The 18,215-nt window shown below is 40.7% G+C and overlaps 1 long non-coding RNA gene across 2 annotated transcripts in view; it reads left to right on the top strand.

The window, feature by feature from the left end:
- Positions 1-18,215, top strand: part of LOC112984388 (uncharacterized) — a 165,032-nt gene that overhangs the window by 68,512 nt on the left and 78,305 nt on the right. The gene's annotated exons all lie outside the window — the stretch shown is intronic.

Here is an 18,215-nt window from a genome sequence, read left to right as displayed (position 1 = left end):
AACTAAGGCACTGTGATCTTGATAGTAATTGCTCAGGCTCCCTCAGGTTTAGGTCCAGAAAGATGAGGTGACTTGCTCAAGGGCCATAGGAGCCTGGGTGAACATCCATGGCTACTGAGCCCTTGTTCCCAAAGCAAGTCTGTAAACAGGCTGCCCAGCTCTGTGCATGTCTGTCATATAAACAACATCTTCAAAGAAAGAAGCATCATTATTTTAAATAGTAGCATGGATATTTAGCAAGCCCCTGTCGCTGTCTTTCCAGGCTCCTGGAGCTGAGGCTTCGCCTCTGTCCCTTGCTGGCTGTGTGCAGTTGATCAGGCACAGACGTTGCTTCCTTCCGTGTGGAGTTTTGTTGCATTAGGAGTCAAGTCAAAATGGCTCTGTGATACGTCTGAGACATCTGGGCGCAGTCTCTCCCCGTAGCTAGATCGCTCACTTGCACACAGCCCCGTACACACATGACATACCCGAGCAGATAGTTTGTGTATTTGAAAGGATGTTAAAGTGGAAGCAAGAGTTGGAAAAGGAAACAGTCCGTTTAAATGAATAACCGTGCCAAAAGCACAGTCATAAGGTACAGACGGAGGAGATCATTAAAGAAGGCACCGAAGCAGCCACATCTGTGATTGAATACCCTGTCTTTCAGTCCCTACTGCTGTGTTTACTGCTCCTTAATGTGGTATTGTTTACTCACAATTAAACTCTTTACCATTAATTTAACTTTCAGATGCTGAATTGGTCACACAGATTCAAATCCCAGAGCCCGGACAGATGTGTTCTATACACTTGTTTAAACACGGCTCTCATTAGGAAGTAATGCATGTATAGCAAGCTGATTACAGCACAAAGCGGGATGCTTTATCATGGCAGGCTCTCAGGAGGCACCAGACTTTGTCAGCTGCGGCTGCCGCTCTCCCGGCGCTGGCGCGGCGCGGGCCGCGCTGCTGTGGCCTCCGCACCGAGAGCGCTACCCTTGTCAGCCTACGTTTCATACCAAAGGTAACAAAGGCTTGAAACCAAAGCACTGTTTAAAGGAGATACATTTTAATTAATGAGGGGAAAAGTATTTATCTGTAAATTTAAACTGAGATGTTCACTATAGTAAGTTTTGAACTGGTGACAAATGTCAGCAGCAAAAGGCCTGAGATAAAAACAAGAAACAGATTTTTATGTGGCATTATGCATGTTGCACTGCAGTAGCTAGAACATTACATCATGGGACTTCATGGTCAGTGTTTGTGGTTGATAGCTGATATTTTAAATGACCCATACTGTGGGATCCCAGGAAAATGGAGAGAGCCCTCCTAACAGGGAAAGATGGTGGCTTATATACATCTCATAGTTAAACTGGGGACTTCAAGTCATTTTGCGTATTTTCTATTTGCCTTAATTTCTTCTCTTTCAGTTCTTTTGTCTAAAAGAGTTCTTCAATGTAATGTACATGCTATGTGTGTTGACCTATCCAATATATATAGTCCAAAATTGACAACTAAATGATGACCACCTATAGAATAAGAGTAGATTTCTTTAAAACTTTCTTTGTCCTTCTCTCACAGCTCTTTCTTAGTTTTATCAGGGACACTTTAGGCAATTATTTGAAGTATCCAATCTATTTTGGAAGATGTGTAATTGTTTCTAGGAGATTGTGCAAGTTTGTTGTATGTTACACACAAGAGAACTAACAAAAACTTGAAGAACCCCCTGGCAGTGGTATTCCATTCCTTACCTGAGATCAGTACATTTACACCAGAAACTGTGGGAAGTGTCTGGTCTTGAACAGCCAGCACTGCAATTGCATTGTGGCCCTTTCTTCTCTCCATCAAAGTGTGTGATACATCAACATGGTGAAGATTTACTTCAGCGTGATTGCAGCTGGGAGGTTCTTTACTGGGAACCTGCCTGCCTTGGCAGCTCTTATGCTTGATTATTTTCTTCATGCAAAGGAATCACAGAGGCAGTGACATGCCTGCCTAGGAACATGCTTCCTACTTATTCTCAAAAAGGTGTATCATTGCTTTTCCTTTCCTCCTTTCCTTATCTCTACTGAACTTGTCAGAAAGGCAGTTATTGTGAAGGTGGAGCTGTGTCTTTTTTGCACTAGAAAGACCATCTTGTTCAGATAATCTGGTGATGATTCATAGACTTTTGGACACTCTCGAATAGTCCTGTATTTAAACTGGTGACTGCAAAGGACAGGTCTGCTGATCTCCTTTTGGATCCCTGGGCCATCCGTTCTGACATTACAGATATATGGCTTCATACTGAATACTGAAGATAGGAATATGAAAAAGAATATGAAGACAGGAACTCCATCTCCAATTCTGGCTTGGGTTTCCATGACCAGGTTTTTAGGATTTATCTGTTTGGTTATTAGGGATGAAGCCCTGTTTTTTCATCGTACTACTACACATGTGACTATTGTAACTACTTAAGAGAGCAGAGCTACATGCCCTTTCAGATGGGGCCACTGTGCAGTCTGCTTCTGTGAGGCATTGTTAGAAAAGATGGCAAACAAAGGGGTGGTGAGGTTCTTGCTTTCTCCTGTTCATTGTGGTATAGAAGTAAAGTCTGGCTGCAATGAAAAAGAATGTCAGTGAAGAGGGTTTAGGGATAATGAATGAGCATAGAGAAGACTGAAAGGTTAGAGAATAATCATAGAATAATTTCAGGAGGGACTTCTGGAGGTCAACTGCTCCAGCTGCCTGGTTAAAGCCAGGTCAGCTTTGAAGTTAGATCAGGTGACTTCATAAAGTTAGATCAGAACTTCCTACAGGTTAGAGTACTCTGGATCAGAGGATCCAGCTTCTTTGTCCTATAAAGATAGTGCAAAGCACAGAACAAGCATGCGGGCTACTGCAGAGCTTGGGATGCCAAAGTGGCAGGCTCTGGTTCAGCCCAACCTTGGCTATTCTGGGAAGTAGGAAGATGAAGAAGAATTTAGTAGTCCTGCAGTCTAAGGTTAGTCTACCAAAGGGAATTTAAAGTGATTATGATTTCCTTTACCTGCTAACTTTTCCTTTTCCCTAAACTTTACTTTTCCTTTACTTGCTAACTAAGGCAGAATCTGTTGCAGTGAAACTGAAGAACTGGAACTTGGAGTAAGAAAGTGAAGTAGAAGGTTTTTTTTAATTACATCTGACACTACTTTTTAGTTGAGCTTTTTAGACAATATTGCATTGTGCTTAACACCTTTCTGATACTGATTTCACTGATTAAAACCAAATTCTTCCATAATTCAGATACTGGTAGAGACTTTATTAGTTCTAAGTGTCAAAGAGAACATCTCTTCAGTGGTTCTGCCTCCTTGGAAAGTCAGACAATAACATGTCCAATAGCACTGCGAAAACTATCCTTGGAATAGAAAGGACTCAACATATCTTTAGAAACTGAATTTTGGTTAAAAAAAAGAAAAAGAAAAAAGAAAACTCCCTCATGCGGAGCAGAATCCCAAAATCATGCTTCTTATTTTGTGCCTCTAGCCTTTCATTATCCCAGCTCAGCTGCAAGTCTTACATGGCGCAGCACTGTTTTGCACAGCTCAAGCCAGCTTTCCCTAAGAGCCTGCTACCTTAGGCCTTGCCTGTCTCTGCTCCCCAGCCACGGTTTCTGTAGGCTTAGCCGGGGAGGTGAACAATCCTGGCCAGCAGCGCCTCTGCCTAGTTGTCTATCAAAAAAATGTTTCCAGTCCATAGGACCAGTGATCTTCAAATTTTCACCCAAGGTGTTCAGTGCTATTTAAAAACTATTTTGCTTGGAATATTCTGTCCTGAATGATTTAATGGAAAAAATTCAAAAAATGATTAATTTTGTTTATGTTTAAATGGCTGGAATTCCATAGCCTGTGAAATGGCAACAGTCTGCAATGATGTGTATACAATTTTTAAAACAATATAGGTTTAGAATATCTAAACTCATCTCAAGCTCAGTGACGTTCAATGGCAGTTCAAAATCAGTCTTTATTTATCTATTTTACAATTTTCTTCTTACATTAGATTAGCTCCCATTACATACTAATTATCTAAAATGTTATTACATAATTAGATATCATTTTCAATGAGAAACAATAATAAAGGCTTTATTTCAATTATTTAAAATAGAGCTGCATGGATGATTCACAATGAATAATTTATTTGATCAACTTACCTTCTTTTGGTAATTGCAGTATATCTACATCCATTTTCAAATTTCTTTAAATTTATTACTAAACAAATACATTGTCCGCATTTTTCTCACTGTATTGATCATAACTTTTAAAGTTTGATCTGGAATGTGGATGGCTTATTTCTGACTGTCCAAATAAATCACAAGATATTGTGCTTGTTCTTATAAGGCAAACCTTATAAGCAGTGTGCAAATTTAAAATCTGGTTTCAATAAGTGGTTGTATTATATTGATTTGCCTTTTAAATTCACCTTCTGTGAATATTAGTGAAATCAAATCATTTGAATGTGTTTAGGAAGTGAACACAAGAGTCATAAAATGACAGAAGTGATTCTAGTTACAATATCAAATCAAAATTAATAGCACATTTTTCATTACTTATTTTTGCACTTACCTTTAATTGGTTTCAGATTAAAAAAAAGCTTGGGAAAGTGCAGGGTGGTTACCTTGCTGTCCCCAGACTACACAACGCATTGTATTTATTCCCTGCAAGTGGTCTCTCCGTTCACTTCGGAGGCGGGTGGCTAGGTGCAGAGCAGTTAGCGTGTGTGCTGTGCCGGCTCGGTGACCCCGGCGTGTGGTTTGGCTTGCTAGTGCGGCCTGCCCCTGGCTCCCGCAGCGCCCACTGGGCCACTGCCGTTGGCGCAGCCGACCTGGAAGAGCATCTTCCCTCTTGCGAAGTCTGTTTCGAGGAGTCCCATGGAAATTACAGTTAGTTCAGGACATAGAGGCTCCTGCCCATCGGTTCCCATCTCTAACTGTCATGCTCAACCGCATCATATCAATGTTCTCATAAGCCTGTGGTCAGTCATCTAAAGCAAGTGATAGTGTTCCTTCCCCTTGGCACACTACACGTGTGCACGTGGTCCTGGGTGGATGCTTTGCGTGCAGCCAGGCAGTGTCCATCTGGGTGGAGACTTCGCGTGCGGCAATGCGGCGCTCCTTTTTTATAAGTACCTACGTGATATAGCAACCCAAGCGACGTTTTGCTAAGTAACCTTAGAACCAGGTTCTTCCTGAGAAGCCGTGGCTGGGACACTAAAATCAAATGCGGTGACTCTGGGAGGAAGGTGGAAGAGCAGCCGGTCGCCGCTGGGTGCGAGCGAGTGGTACCCACGGGCGGGCAGCGGGTGCGCGGGGCCCTGCCGGTCTCCGCTCCGCAGCAGGCGAGGGGCAGCGGGCCGCAGCCGGTGCTGGGCCTGTCCTTCGGCAGGAGAACTACGCTACATTAAGCCTTTTGAAATGCCCTTGCTCATTCCAGTGGTTTTGTTCCTGTGAGCCCGAGTTTCTTCTCCCTTGAAGCCTACGCATTTTATTAGGGATTGTAAGTGGCTACACCTGCAGTTTTAAATGACTAACACAAATGTTATAATGGTTGCGATCAGTCAAAGAAAGAGTTCAAAGTTCAGAGGTCAGCCTTTTGTAAAGGCGAGGAAGAGATACGGGATAATAGCTTGTTAATGTTATTTACCTCATTCAGCCGAAAACTTTCTGTGCGCCTCTGTTGTGTCAAGACATTTGCGTGGGCAATTCCAGGCATTGTCATTTGAATAGGGGTTAAATTATTCTGTTTTGTCATTAAGTGATCCTTGATTGGCAATCCACTCCACAATAGGTGATCATTAGGGAAAGGCCATAAAACTGTTACACCGTTTAAGAGTGAATGGTGAATGAAGCCAGAGATCTGCAGGACCTGCTCCGCGCCCTCCCCCAGCCCGCAGCTGCCAGCGGGCCAATTTAAAGCAGACACATTTCGAGTCTAGCCGCAATGGGGAACAATCGTCTCTTTTAACATGTTTCCCTAATTTTGCTTTGAAAGTCATTGCACTGACATGAACAGCGAAGAAATCTGCTTGTAGTTACCTAAAACATACCTAGTGTTGTCAGTTCTTCTGATTTTACTGTATCGATTTAAATGGTGCTCCGTTTAAACCCCTAGATGGTGGAGTAGCGAGACTGCATGAGAACATTAGCCTTAAAATAAGAATGAGCATGACAGAGAAAACTCTGAAAGACAAAACCTCCTAATAACTTGAGAACTGGATGACATAGCGGGAACTGCAGCCTCCTTAATGGAAGTGCTTCCACATCCAGAAGCAAAGGGTGTTCAAAGCCTGGGCCGTGGCTTTTGCACATCCCAGGCTGATGCTGCAGCAGGTTAATGTGGAGCTCGAGACTTGGGCTTTCCAACCCGAAGTCTTCTCTTCTGCCAGAAGAATCTGCCAACAGGCTGTGCAGCTTGCTGTGCAGTATTTCTATTGCTGCAATGCTTACGGTAGTCCAGACCCTGGATTGTGCAGGGCATAGTCACGTAAGGTGGTGAGTCTCTGGTGGTTTGGATCTGGCCAAGTAGGGCTGCTGTGCTTCTCTCTCCTCTCCTCTCCTCTCCCAGCAGCGTCGTTCCTGCTCGCTCCCTTGCAGCGGGGCTGGCGCTGATGCTGATGCCGGAGTGGGTGCTAGCTCTGACTGACCCCATGGTGAGCCATCGGGGAGACTGCAGGAGCTTGTGGCTCAGGCAGGACAGTAGTGTCCTGATTCAGCTCGGTTAAGCTGTCGGGGAGCCACCATGGGAGAAACAACTCCAGTTATAACTAATCAGGGGCTTCCACTGAGCTTCACCTGACTTCACTGCTTCTAGTTTTTGCTGTCATGATGCTGGGTGACCCCTGGGAGCTGGGTTTTCTAACCAACTGTCCAGACAGTTCCAGCTGTGCTCTTGGGAATGGTGATTTTTTGCGTGACTGAAAAGCCAATGTAGCTTTTAACTAAAACTGCAGAGATAATTAACTGCTTAGTGATTTGTCCTTGCTTCTCTATATTCCAGTTACAGTTGCAGCTCATCTCGCTTGAGAAAGAGCATGCTCTGTGGCCTGCAAATAGACTTATTTCTTCAACTAGGATTAAAGATAGCATTCCTTGCTGGTAATTAAAGATACGCTATTGCGAGTTGTTGTGTAAGTGGGCTACAAACACACTGTCCTTTGGGGAGGCTGTGAACTGAAGAATGTTCTGACCATTTTTCCTATTTCCCTGGACATGTAGTTAGACCCCCAAGCCTGCAAATGTTCACTCCTTTGCTTAATTTGAAATTTGTGCAAAGCTCCTTTGTCTTCCAAGGCCTTAGGAGAGTATCGTAGTGACAAGTGTGTGAGATCAGAGGTTATGCTTTAAATCTGCGTTTAAAATTGGGGGGGGTGGGGGGGGAGGAACAGAGAAAAAGGAAAAATGTCCACTTTTCTACATTGAAGTTCCAGAACAGCAATAGACAAAGGTGTTTTAATAGATTCCATGTATTTTCCAACATCTGAATTTCCCTTTAAACTTGTACTAGCTAAATGTTACTCAGTTGCCCTTTTAGAAAACAACAATTTGACTTTTTCCTTCTTTTTATTCTGACAAATACTGGTCTTGATGAGCGTTAAGGGACTAAAAACGCTAAACATCAAAGTCCTCATTATCAACCAGCCAGCTGCACTCCTCGCCGCACCTCCTCATCACACACAAGCCCAGTCATTTCTGCAGGGACCACCACCCTCAGAGATACGGAACAAGTTTTCCTCTATGCTAACAGTGCACAACATCGTCAAATGATGTGTAATGATTTTATAATGTGAACTAATGCCACTAGGGACTGAACTGAGACTTCTGATTTCATTACACTCACTACTGAGACTGCATTGGAATATGAATTTGGGGCAAAGATAAAAGGCTATATTCATGTCCTTCACCCATCAACCCTCGACCAGTATTATTTGGCATGGATCCAGGCAAGGATCCAGCCCAGGGTATCTTAGGAAAAAACTTGTGATTTATGTATGTTGCTACAAGACACTGGGAGTGCAAATGAACACCTTTTACTAAATAGACCTTTGTGCCATGATTGAAAGCTCAGCATAAGTCAGGAGAAGCTTCTGCGACTGATCAGAATGAGGCCTTTGGTGACCAAGACAATGTTCCTAAAAGTTACTGACTGTTAACATTTGGCCCACATGGTTTTTGTATTATGATAAATTAAGTAGGTAGAGATGAGATTTTGTTCTTTCTTTTTGTTTTTAACTAAAGTTAACCTTTGATATAGAGCTGTAGCAATGTAAAGACACTTTACATATGTACACTGTGAACAAAATTTTTGGTATATTCTGTTCAAGTTAATAAGGCTTTTTTATACAATGATAAAATTGCAACCACACTAGCAAATGGTGTTCCTTTACCTATTATTATCTGTGTTACCATGAGGCCTAGGATATTTGTCTGATTTAAGTGATTTGTCTTTCTGTGTCCTAAGAGACGGAGAAATATAGAAAAAAAAATGTTTTTCTCAAGAATGGATAATACAAGAATTAGTTTCCTTCTTCATTCTGATGCAAGGAAAAAAACTCAGTCCAGGCTTTCAGTCAAATTCTCATCTACCGTGACTAGGTCTAGTTCTATTGTTTTCAAGACAGTTTGTCCCATTTGTACCAGCAGAAAATGTAGGCCATGCTAGTGACAGCAGGGAGATGAACACACTAAGTGTCCAGCTAAGTTTTAAATGTAATCTACCTGCTAATGTGTGATAGTGAAACTGAGCGTCCTTTAGATACTCTGAAAGCACTTCAGATGCAGGAGAGAGAGAAACTAATCCACCTTCAAAGGTAATAACATTGGGAATTACACTACTTCCTGCAGTAAAGCGTATTCAGCTTCCTGCCCCCTTTTCCAGTACTGTACCATTGCCACTATGTTTAGATAAGACTTAATTATATCCTCGCAGAGATATAAAAACATCTAAAATATAAGTGGCAATTAAGCTTGTTTCCTCTTGTGCTTATACATACTGGAGAAATGATTTACTTTCATGATCTGATATATTTAAACTATCTTGGTTGTAGGGGTCACAGCCACTATGAGATGGGAGAAAAGACAATACTAATCAAAAGTAAACCATGCCACTTTTTTTCTCTAGTGCCGCTAATCTTAATTGAATCAATCTCATGGCATATGTTGACAGTGAAAGATTGCTCGAACCTGGGAGGCCAAGCTGGACAGAGCTTTCAGAATAAATAATAATAAAAAAATCTTCCTTAATCATTAATTTGTTCACTCACTCCCATTTGCTTCCATTCTTCAATGTCTTGGAAGATGTACCCCACGCAACCTTCTTCTTCAGCAATCATTTCCAAGTGTTTCTCCCAATATACTCATGTGTTTTTAAGGCAACTAATTTGCCTGAGATGAATGCAGGAGAGGTGCTTATCATCTAGTTTTTTTTTTTTTTAAGAGAAATGCAGTTGGGTTTTATGGAATTGAAGATTTTGTTAAAAAAGATAGCATTCTTAATGTGTTGCAACAGAACTGAGTTAATTTTGGAGCTGAAATATTTTGTGTTAGAAGACATTAGATAAACCATACTTCGACTAATCTTGAGTTGAGGAGTCGTTTACAATCCATACATGGATTACCAGTAGCCCTAGTCCAACACAAAGTAAGGCAGAGAGGTGAAAACCTTTTGAAGTTGATGGAAAAACTAGGAACCCTCATAGCCTCTGGATCAGGTACTCTGTGAATGTGTCTGAGCATTCCCAGGCATTACAATGAAAACACCAATAAATAGCTGTTAATATTCATCAAAGAGACTTTTCCTCCTAGATTTTACTAAGGTTGGTAATGTGAGAATTCCCATTCGTCGACTGTTATTTTCATTTTATTATTATTTTGTTGCTACTAAGCAAACAAACTATACACGCATGTGCATGCACGCATACATGTATACACACACACAAACACAATTTCCCAGCACTTCATTTTACAGAAAAGGGCATATTATAAAAATTAATTCTCAAATATTGCATTACAGGGTTGTGAACATTACAAAAATATTTAAATAAATTTGTTAGCTCCCAAGATGAAGGAAGGCACTTGGTGTGTGAGCTATTGTTTTTGTTCTGCTCCTCATATCTGGTACTGCTTGTTTGCTGAATTACAAATATGGAAATCTTAAAATCTGAAGCTCTTAAAATGAAATGTGAGAGGATAGAGGGATCCTTGCAGGATCAGGACCTTAGAGGCTATGTTGCAGCCTCTCTAAAAATAAGGCTATATTAGATTTATTCTTACTAACAAATAGTTTTAATTAAATAATGTTGATAAGACTGTGAAGTATTAGGTGAAAGATTTTGATGAACATCACACTGTTCATATTTTATGTAATCCATTATGGGCCCATATAATTTAAAACATTGCTATATTGTGCATTAATAAGACTCTCATTGTATGTAATTACATGCCATTTGATGATGAAAAGCAGATTTACTGCTGATGTGCAATAAAATCTTTAACACAGTACCAGAACCTCACTAAAGATGTAATTGTTTGTGCTGAACATATATTGTCTACACTAAACTTCTTTAGTAGAATAGTATGTACATAACATTCACTTATTTTCCCAATATATTTATTCTGTTTATAAAGCAGCTCCATTTTATTATTCCATTTGATTGGGGTTTGCACAGACAGAGTTACTCTCTTAAGAGAGCTACACTCTTAAGTCATTCCTCAGGGATCCATTGCACTGTATAACTTGAACTTCTCTGCAAAGCAAGGAAGTCACATTTCACTTCTTACTGTGGCATTTAAAAAACCAAATCAAATCTAGTTCTCAGTAATGAAAAATCCTTTATGCTTTAGTAGCCCAAGCTAGTGTTATTTACAAAAATACTTGAGAAGCTTAATAGGAAAAAAACAAACCTTTCAACTGACAAATAAATCATTTCATCCCATTCTAAAAATCAAGAGAGTATATTTGGTAAGATCCCTTCCTTGAGCCTACCCTCTTTCGAGTGCAATTCTGTTTTATTTTGATGTACATCTTTATAGCAGAATAATTAATGTTTTACAAATCAGTGATGTTGAAGTTGTTTGCATTATTCTGAGGGCAATAAATCCACGTGCACATAGTTCTGTATTATAGAGATCATTTAAGTGAGTGTAGTTTGAACATTCTGATGACAGTTTTAGGATCCTACCAAGCAGTGATAAAGTTAGCAGTTATACTATGTGATAATTCTGCCTTTCATTATAATGCAGTTTCTCCATACTAAATCAGGCCAAGATGCAAGTTATTACCCCTGGGCAAAATTCATTCATTATGCATGTACGTTATTCCTAAAATTATTGATAATACTTTTCATAATAGTTATTTTTCATACATTAACTTTTGAAGCTGTATTAGTATTAAGGATACATTTATTAATCTTGAGTATTTGTTGAATAATAAATACAATCTCCGAGCCTCTTATAGTTTCTTTAAATTGAAAGCTCTTGTCAGTTGTAATGCTCTAAGTCCGCAGTGTAGTTATGAAGTGACATACTAAGCTGCGTTTATGAAACCGTTAGAAAAAGAAGGCAATGAATGATCTGCGCTTAGCTGAACTGATGCAGTGGAGGAGAAAGGTCTGCATCCCCAGTGGTTTGTCTGATAGCCAGAAGCCTTCTGAGAGCTTTGACGTGGTTTCTCTAAATTTGTCGCATTATCTTGGCGTGTAAAGGGCTGTTTTGACAGGCGGAGGTCAGTGTCCAGGCCACCTTTCCCTTCCCTTGGTTGGGCCTTTGCGGAGGAGTGGTGTGGGGCGTAGGAGCTCCCAGGCTTATCTGGGCTGTTGCCCTGTGTGCCAGCGATGCTGCTTTGCAGCGCTCGAGTGGGGCTGACGACATGGCCCAGAAACCTTTGTTTACCACGAGGGAAGTCAGGAATGATTCCGCAGAAGCCAGTTAAACTTCACTAGCATAAATTTGGTATCAGGCTTGTCATCTTCCTTATACAATATGTTAACATATCAGCTCCTCAAAAGAGTAAGCTGCTGAAGCCCTTGTAGGTTGGGAATTTCAGCAAGTTGTGCTTTAGCTGGCAGAGATGCTCATTTGTGGCAAGAATCTGAGGTCCAGGCTGCACTTTAAGTAGTGTCTTAGGCTGTTCTGAGGATATGCAGAAAGGAATGGCAATTTCCAAGTAATATGTTTCCCTACCTGCTCGTTTATCACCTTACCCTTGAGATTATTGTGTACTATAAGATTAACTACATTGCAAACCAGCAGTTTTCAGGGTGGACCTCTCTATTTCTTTCTTTTTTGTCAGATATTGCATATAAGATGATGTCACCTCCTCTAGCACTAATCGCCTTGTGAAGTCTGGCCACAAGAGAGGCAGGTCAGTAGCCAGAGAGGCAGCATGGTGTAGGGGGAGGGAGAAGTCTTTGGATGAGTGGGGCTGGGTATGGAGTTTAGGACACGTCCTGTCTGTGGTATGTGATGGGCAGTCAGATGATTTATCTGTTGGGCTTTTGAGGTGATATAGTGACATTTACTGTCACTTCCACTCTCACCGATGGTGTAGACACAGCAGAAAATGAGGTGTGCTGGTGGGAATTATCCCAGAAGTCAGCTGCATCCTGCAGGCTCCACGCTGGACCTGAGGAAGGGAATCATGCCAGCTGACCCAGGTCTTCCCTGCTCCCTGTGTGAGTGCACTGGAAGAGAAGAAAGGCTCTTTCTGTCGTATCTCTTCTCTAGCACATTTGCATAGAGGGTAGGTACAGTTCAGCCCTAAATCTCTGTATCAGCATAGCTCATTGTTTAATTAAGAGATAAATTATTATGTTTGGATTGGAAAATGTGATGATTTCTTCCTTCTTTTCTGGCATATTTACTGGTACAGAGCTATATTTTATTTTTTCTTGTGCTGTCATCTCCACAGGAGCCCAGCATTTACTTTCTCCTGGTCTCTGATAACGGAGATGTTTTGTTCATCTCAATAACCCTATGTGAGTCAGTCTCAGGAAATAGTCCCCAGCTGATGTTATGAGGTCTTATTTAAAAGCGTGGGAACACAGGTCACCAAATGGACATAGCATCAGAGTAAGTGGTATTTATTGATTTGCTTTTCACAGAATGGAGGGCCAGAACTGAGCTGTGAACAGAGGGAGAGGCAGTGAGGAGCCAGGGGGACTCAGGGAGCTACCCATCACCTTTATTCTCCTGGGAACCGGTAGCAATTCCAGAGATAATCCCCATAACTCTGCTCCAAGGCTTATATATCCTGCAGGATCTCTTTATCTGTTCCCAGCATGCTATACTTTGGCCTGGAATCATCATACTTAACTTCAAGCACTTCACTGAAATATCTACGTTTCCTCTATAGCTGGTGTGGAGAGAGACAGCTCTGCATATGATTCAGGCTTCCTACAAACCGAAACTCCCTGTGGAGGTGCCTGTCTCTTTCTATTGACTATAGAGAAAGCCTAAGGCAATGTAGTTCCCAACTTAGGGAGCTGGATAAAGGAATAAATCCAAGTCTCTCTCTTTAGCCTGCTTTCTTGCCTCCTAGTCAGGGACTTGGTCAGTGAGGTGCAGACAGGAAAAGAGTTGGCACGGCAGCAAGAGGAGACATTTTTCCTTCCTTGGCTGCTTGGCTTTTACAGGTCCTGCACGTTAGAAAAGAAAGTAAAGGAGTGCAAGTGAAAGGAAAAGCCGTCCCTCAACAAGTCCCCATGCCTCCTAAATCCTCATCTATTTTTAATGAGACACCAAACAGCTGTTATAAGAACAAGCAGAAGTAGTCAGTGTTACGTCAGCTGATCAAGTAAAACTAGGAAAAGGTCTAGTGTTCGCTAGGCGTTTTGTTCTCTTCCAACTGTAAAAGTGCGTTCTTTAGGGAATAACTTCAGAGAGTTGGATTTTCATGGTTCACTAATTGTAATAAATAAATCTGAATAAATCCAAACTTCAATGCCAGGGACTAAATCAAACCCACTTATTTTTATACTGAAAATATCCTGGCATTAAAAGGCTTAGCATGTTGGGCTGTTCTGTTTAACAATGAGGTGAAAAACCGTGCAGATTACTGTAGCAGTAACTGAAAAATGCAATGAACTCTTCTCTAGCATCCCTTAAGGAGATAGTTGAAGTCGCACACTCAGACTTTTTCTTCACATGACTAATCCACTCTCCTGTGACCTATCTTTAGTTTGATATTGAATCAGGAACAGGAACTGTAGCTTCAGTTGACCCCAAACATTTAGTTACATTAATCACAGGGTGTTTTTGGACTCCGAGCATACTGAATGAAAGACACTTTCTTTGCGAGACATTGATCAAACAGTCTACAGGTATCAGTACATCGAGGCACATTAATCATCTAGTGCATTATCAGTTCCACCAGGAGAATATGTAAATGTGATTCCTGTCAATGATAAGGGAAAGCAGAATTTATTTTTAAAAGTGGTCCATCTGGAGCTGTTGATATAATCTTACCTAAGACAATAGGTTGTAAAGATACATTTTAGCAGTGCTGCCAATGAACATAAAGTACAAGCAAATTAAAGCTAACAAAAAAAAGGAAGAAAAAGAAAAAGGTAGGGGCTATACCTCAGTCACTTGTGGGAATTGCTGTTCTGCAACATTGTGGAGATTTTTTCTGCTTAATAAAACAGTGGAGTTTTATGAAAGCTCTTATAATTGTTCTGTAACCAGAAAAGCTTTGTTTAAGAGCGATGCTATTCTCCTTTTTGCTTCAGTGCTCTGCCCTAGAATACACCTGTGATATACTTGCCTTGTGGCTAAGGATGTGATGTTCATACTTACTAGAAAACTCTGAGGCAATGGCTCACCTTCACAGATGGCTCACCTTCACTCATGTTAATGGGGCTGCCTGAGAGATGCAACATGCATCTTGCTGAAAGCATTTTTGCATACCTCTTTTCATATTGTTAATTTTAATTGTTAACTCTAATAATTGTTAACTCTATTTCTTTGCAAGAATGAGAAGTCTTTCTTTTTGTTTCTCCCTTTTTTAAAAAAATTCTGAGCTAGACTGGAACTCTGCCAGATTGGCAAGCCCACAAATATGTATCCTGTCAGTGTGGGTACGTGGAAAAACTCATTCCCGTCTCATAACGACACATTTCCTGGTAGAAGTGTTTCTTGAGGTCTCTCCTGGGGGGATTAGAGACCTGGGACAGGGAGTCTGGAGGAGAATGTATATCTAAAACAGTCACCTTATTCCTACTTCACATCCCTGTAATGTGCATCCCTATTTCCCCAGCATCTCTGGGCTACAAAAGTGGAACAGAGAGGCCTTCAGGAAGATGCGTGCTCATCTTTAAGGGACATGAATCTTGCTAGATTTTGGCCCCTGAAGACTGGAAGAAAAGCAGCAAAATCAATATGCAAAGTGTGAGGGCAGAGCCTATTTTGGGTCTAACCTTGGCTCTGCTCATTTCAAGGGGAAGCTCCCCACAGTGCAGGGTGACAAAAGATTTGAAGATTTCTAAGCAGTTTGAGGAGCAGGTTGGCTAAATGCTGAGATTTTTGAGGGAATAGTGTTAAAAAGTAATTTTGAGAGATTAGGGTTATAAAGCTGTGTAATTAATAGCTCCCCATCTTGTAGCTGAGGCAAGATCGGCAGGATTTTTTCCTCTCCTTACAGGAGAGTATTTGGCCCTGTCTTATGGTCAGCATTATGTTTCTCACTTAAACGTGCAAGAGTTAGGAAAACTCAAATGTAATTGTAATGTGTCTGTGTAAACAAAGACATGATTAACTGCATATGCGTGATGCTGCCTGGGATGCTAGCAAGGAAAACAATGTATAGCTTTTACACATGGGAAAAAAACCTCTTTGTATCTCCTTCCTCTTGCAAATGTAATATTGACTGTTGCCATCATGTTGCAGCCATGTGTCCTTCATAATTATATTTATTTGTGCTTTATCAAGGTCAAAAGGTTATGTCTGCACTTTTCAATAATTAACTATATAGCATATTGTAAGTGTTTTATGGATACCTTTTCTGATATCACACTGTTAAGCAACAAAATAACATTTTTAAGTGAACGCACCTGTTGAAATGCAGATTTTTTTGTAGAAATGGCCCTAGCTCCCGCTGAGTAAGGTAAGGACGGAGAACCTGCCAACATGTTCATGGGACACTCTCTACGTAGCTGCGCCTCCACAGATAATACCGTTAAAGGCATTTTTATGTAAAGTTTTAAGGGGAAAACTTTATATAAAGTTTAGTGGGGAAAAAATAGTTACAAGCTATTTCTGGTTTGCATTGCACCCTGTATTTCATAAAGGTCTTCCAGGAAGAAACCAGCTACTGACTTTTCCTCTATGTTCCCTTCTGCTTCTCTAGAGAACACAGTTGGAAATTAGTTATATATTGTTTATGCAGGAAATTGTGTAGGCTTTCCACCTAACATGGACACAACTTAAACAGTAAAATATACTCATCACTATTGTTGTTTACAAAAGGCAGTAAGCTATAGAAGCTAAACTGGTATATAAGATACATCACCTGTATCTCAAACTGGGTCACAGAAACATTTAGTAGTCTACAGGCTCAGGTCGTCAGTGAACATAGGTCAGTTCATGTGTTCAGGAAACCCATGGAGAAGAAAGCTCAGAAATTACCAGTAATTCAGAAGGTTTCTAGAACAAGACAGGACACTTGGGAAGTCTGCAGTGATGGCTAGACTCCAGGCTGCAGAGCTCAGCGGTGCTCAGGACACCTCTCACCGAGGCAGATACCCTGGAGAGCCCAGCCACCGACATTGCCAGGGAGACACAGGACACGGGCAGGGTGCAGAGAGTTCCTGGGGCAAAAATCAGCCCTGCATGGGCTGGGGCTGCACATGCGCACAGTGATAAGCAACCTTCTGCGTTCCTGGGAGAGCTGAGGAGGACAAGTCAGGAGATGGTCATCCATTTCGCACTTATTTCTCACTTTTCCTCCTTCCTTCTTCCCCTCTCTCCCTCCCTTTTTGCTCTCTTTCTTTTGCTCTCGCTTTGTAACTTTCTTTCTATTTCTTTCTCTAGTTCCTAGTTATAATATCACATTGGAACATTTAAGAGTGTCTCCAATAAAAGAAGACTTGGGTTGCCAGCAGTCATTTTTCTAAGGTGTAATCAACTGAATGATAAAAATAGCTGATTATAGCAGCAAGTTCAGGCCACAGCAGTAAAGGGAAACTCAGCGTTTCCATTACAAGCATCATTATTGAGGGGTTTATAGCTTGGTTCTTAAAAAGAACCTGCTATGAAATTTGGTATTTGTCACTGCTGTAGAGATAACTTTTTTTCTGAGTCCAGTATTTAACAGATCTAGTTTATTTTACTGTGTTTTATTTCATTTTTATAGTCTATGGGCATAGGAACAGTAATGAGAAAAAATATATGCCAGTACTAGTGCTGGTGGCAAATGGCAAAGGTGGCCAAACAGTTTGTAACAGAGCAGAATAAAAATTGCTGCCCAGGTGGAAAGAGGTGCCCTTTGGGCAACATAGAGCTTGTTACGCAGCAGACAAGCAAACAGCCCGTACTGTATAACATGCCCTTGCTAGCTGGGCTTTTTGAGGCCTGGAGATGGATGGTATATATATATATATATATATATATATATATATATAATATATAAAATAAATTTTGTCTTCAGTAGAGCAATATACAGTTTATTCCACATTAAGATCATCTCTTTTTAAGTAAATTAACAGTCTATTAGGAAATCCCATTCATGGATAGCAGAGTGGTGTGTAGTATTGGGGATACATTCAAAGATCCAGGAAGCAGAAGTTAAATTCAGAAGGTTAAATGGAAATCATTAGAAAAAGAATTATAATAGTGTAACATTCAAGGATGAACAATAAAAACAGCAAGAGAGATGGAATGCAAATGCTGTCCATTTTGTGTTATATGTTGGATAAACATATAAATCTATAATTTTAACAATTTGTTAAAATTGTTTTTAGTGCAGAGGCTGCATTTGTGTTGACAGTTCCTCCCTTTGGGATCATTCCAATGGAGCTATCTTCTATGTTTCAATAGGCTTTCCTTTTTTCTTTCCTTTTCGCTTTTCCTTTTGAATGAAGTATGTGCTCAGCTTTGAGTATGAGCAGCCTCACTGATTGCGACAGAACTACTTATGTGCTTACAGATAAGCAAGTAGGGAAAGGTATACAAGAATTGCCTTCTTTTTTTAATATGTATAAAAGCCTTCAAATAAGAGGTAAGCAGTTTACATTTTT

This window comes from Dromaius novaehollandiae, chromosome 13 (genome assembly GCF_036370855.1).
Source record: "Dromaius novaehollandiae isolate bDroNov1 chromosome 13, bDroNov1.hap1, whole genome shotgun sequence".
Lineage (NCBI taxonomy): Eukaryota > Metazoa > Chordata > Aves > Casuariiformes > Dromaiidae > Dromaius > Dromaius novaehollandiae.
This window is presented reverse-complemented; position numbering and strand designations above follow the sequence as displayed.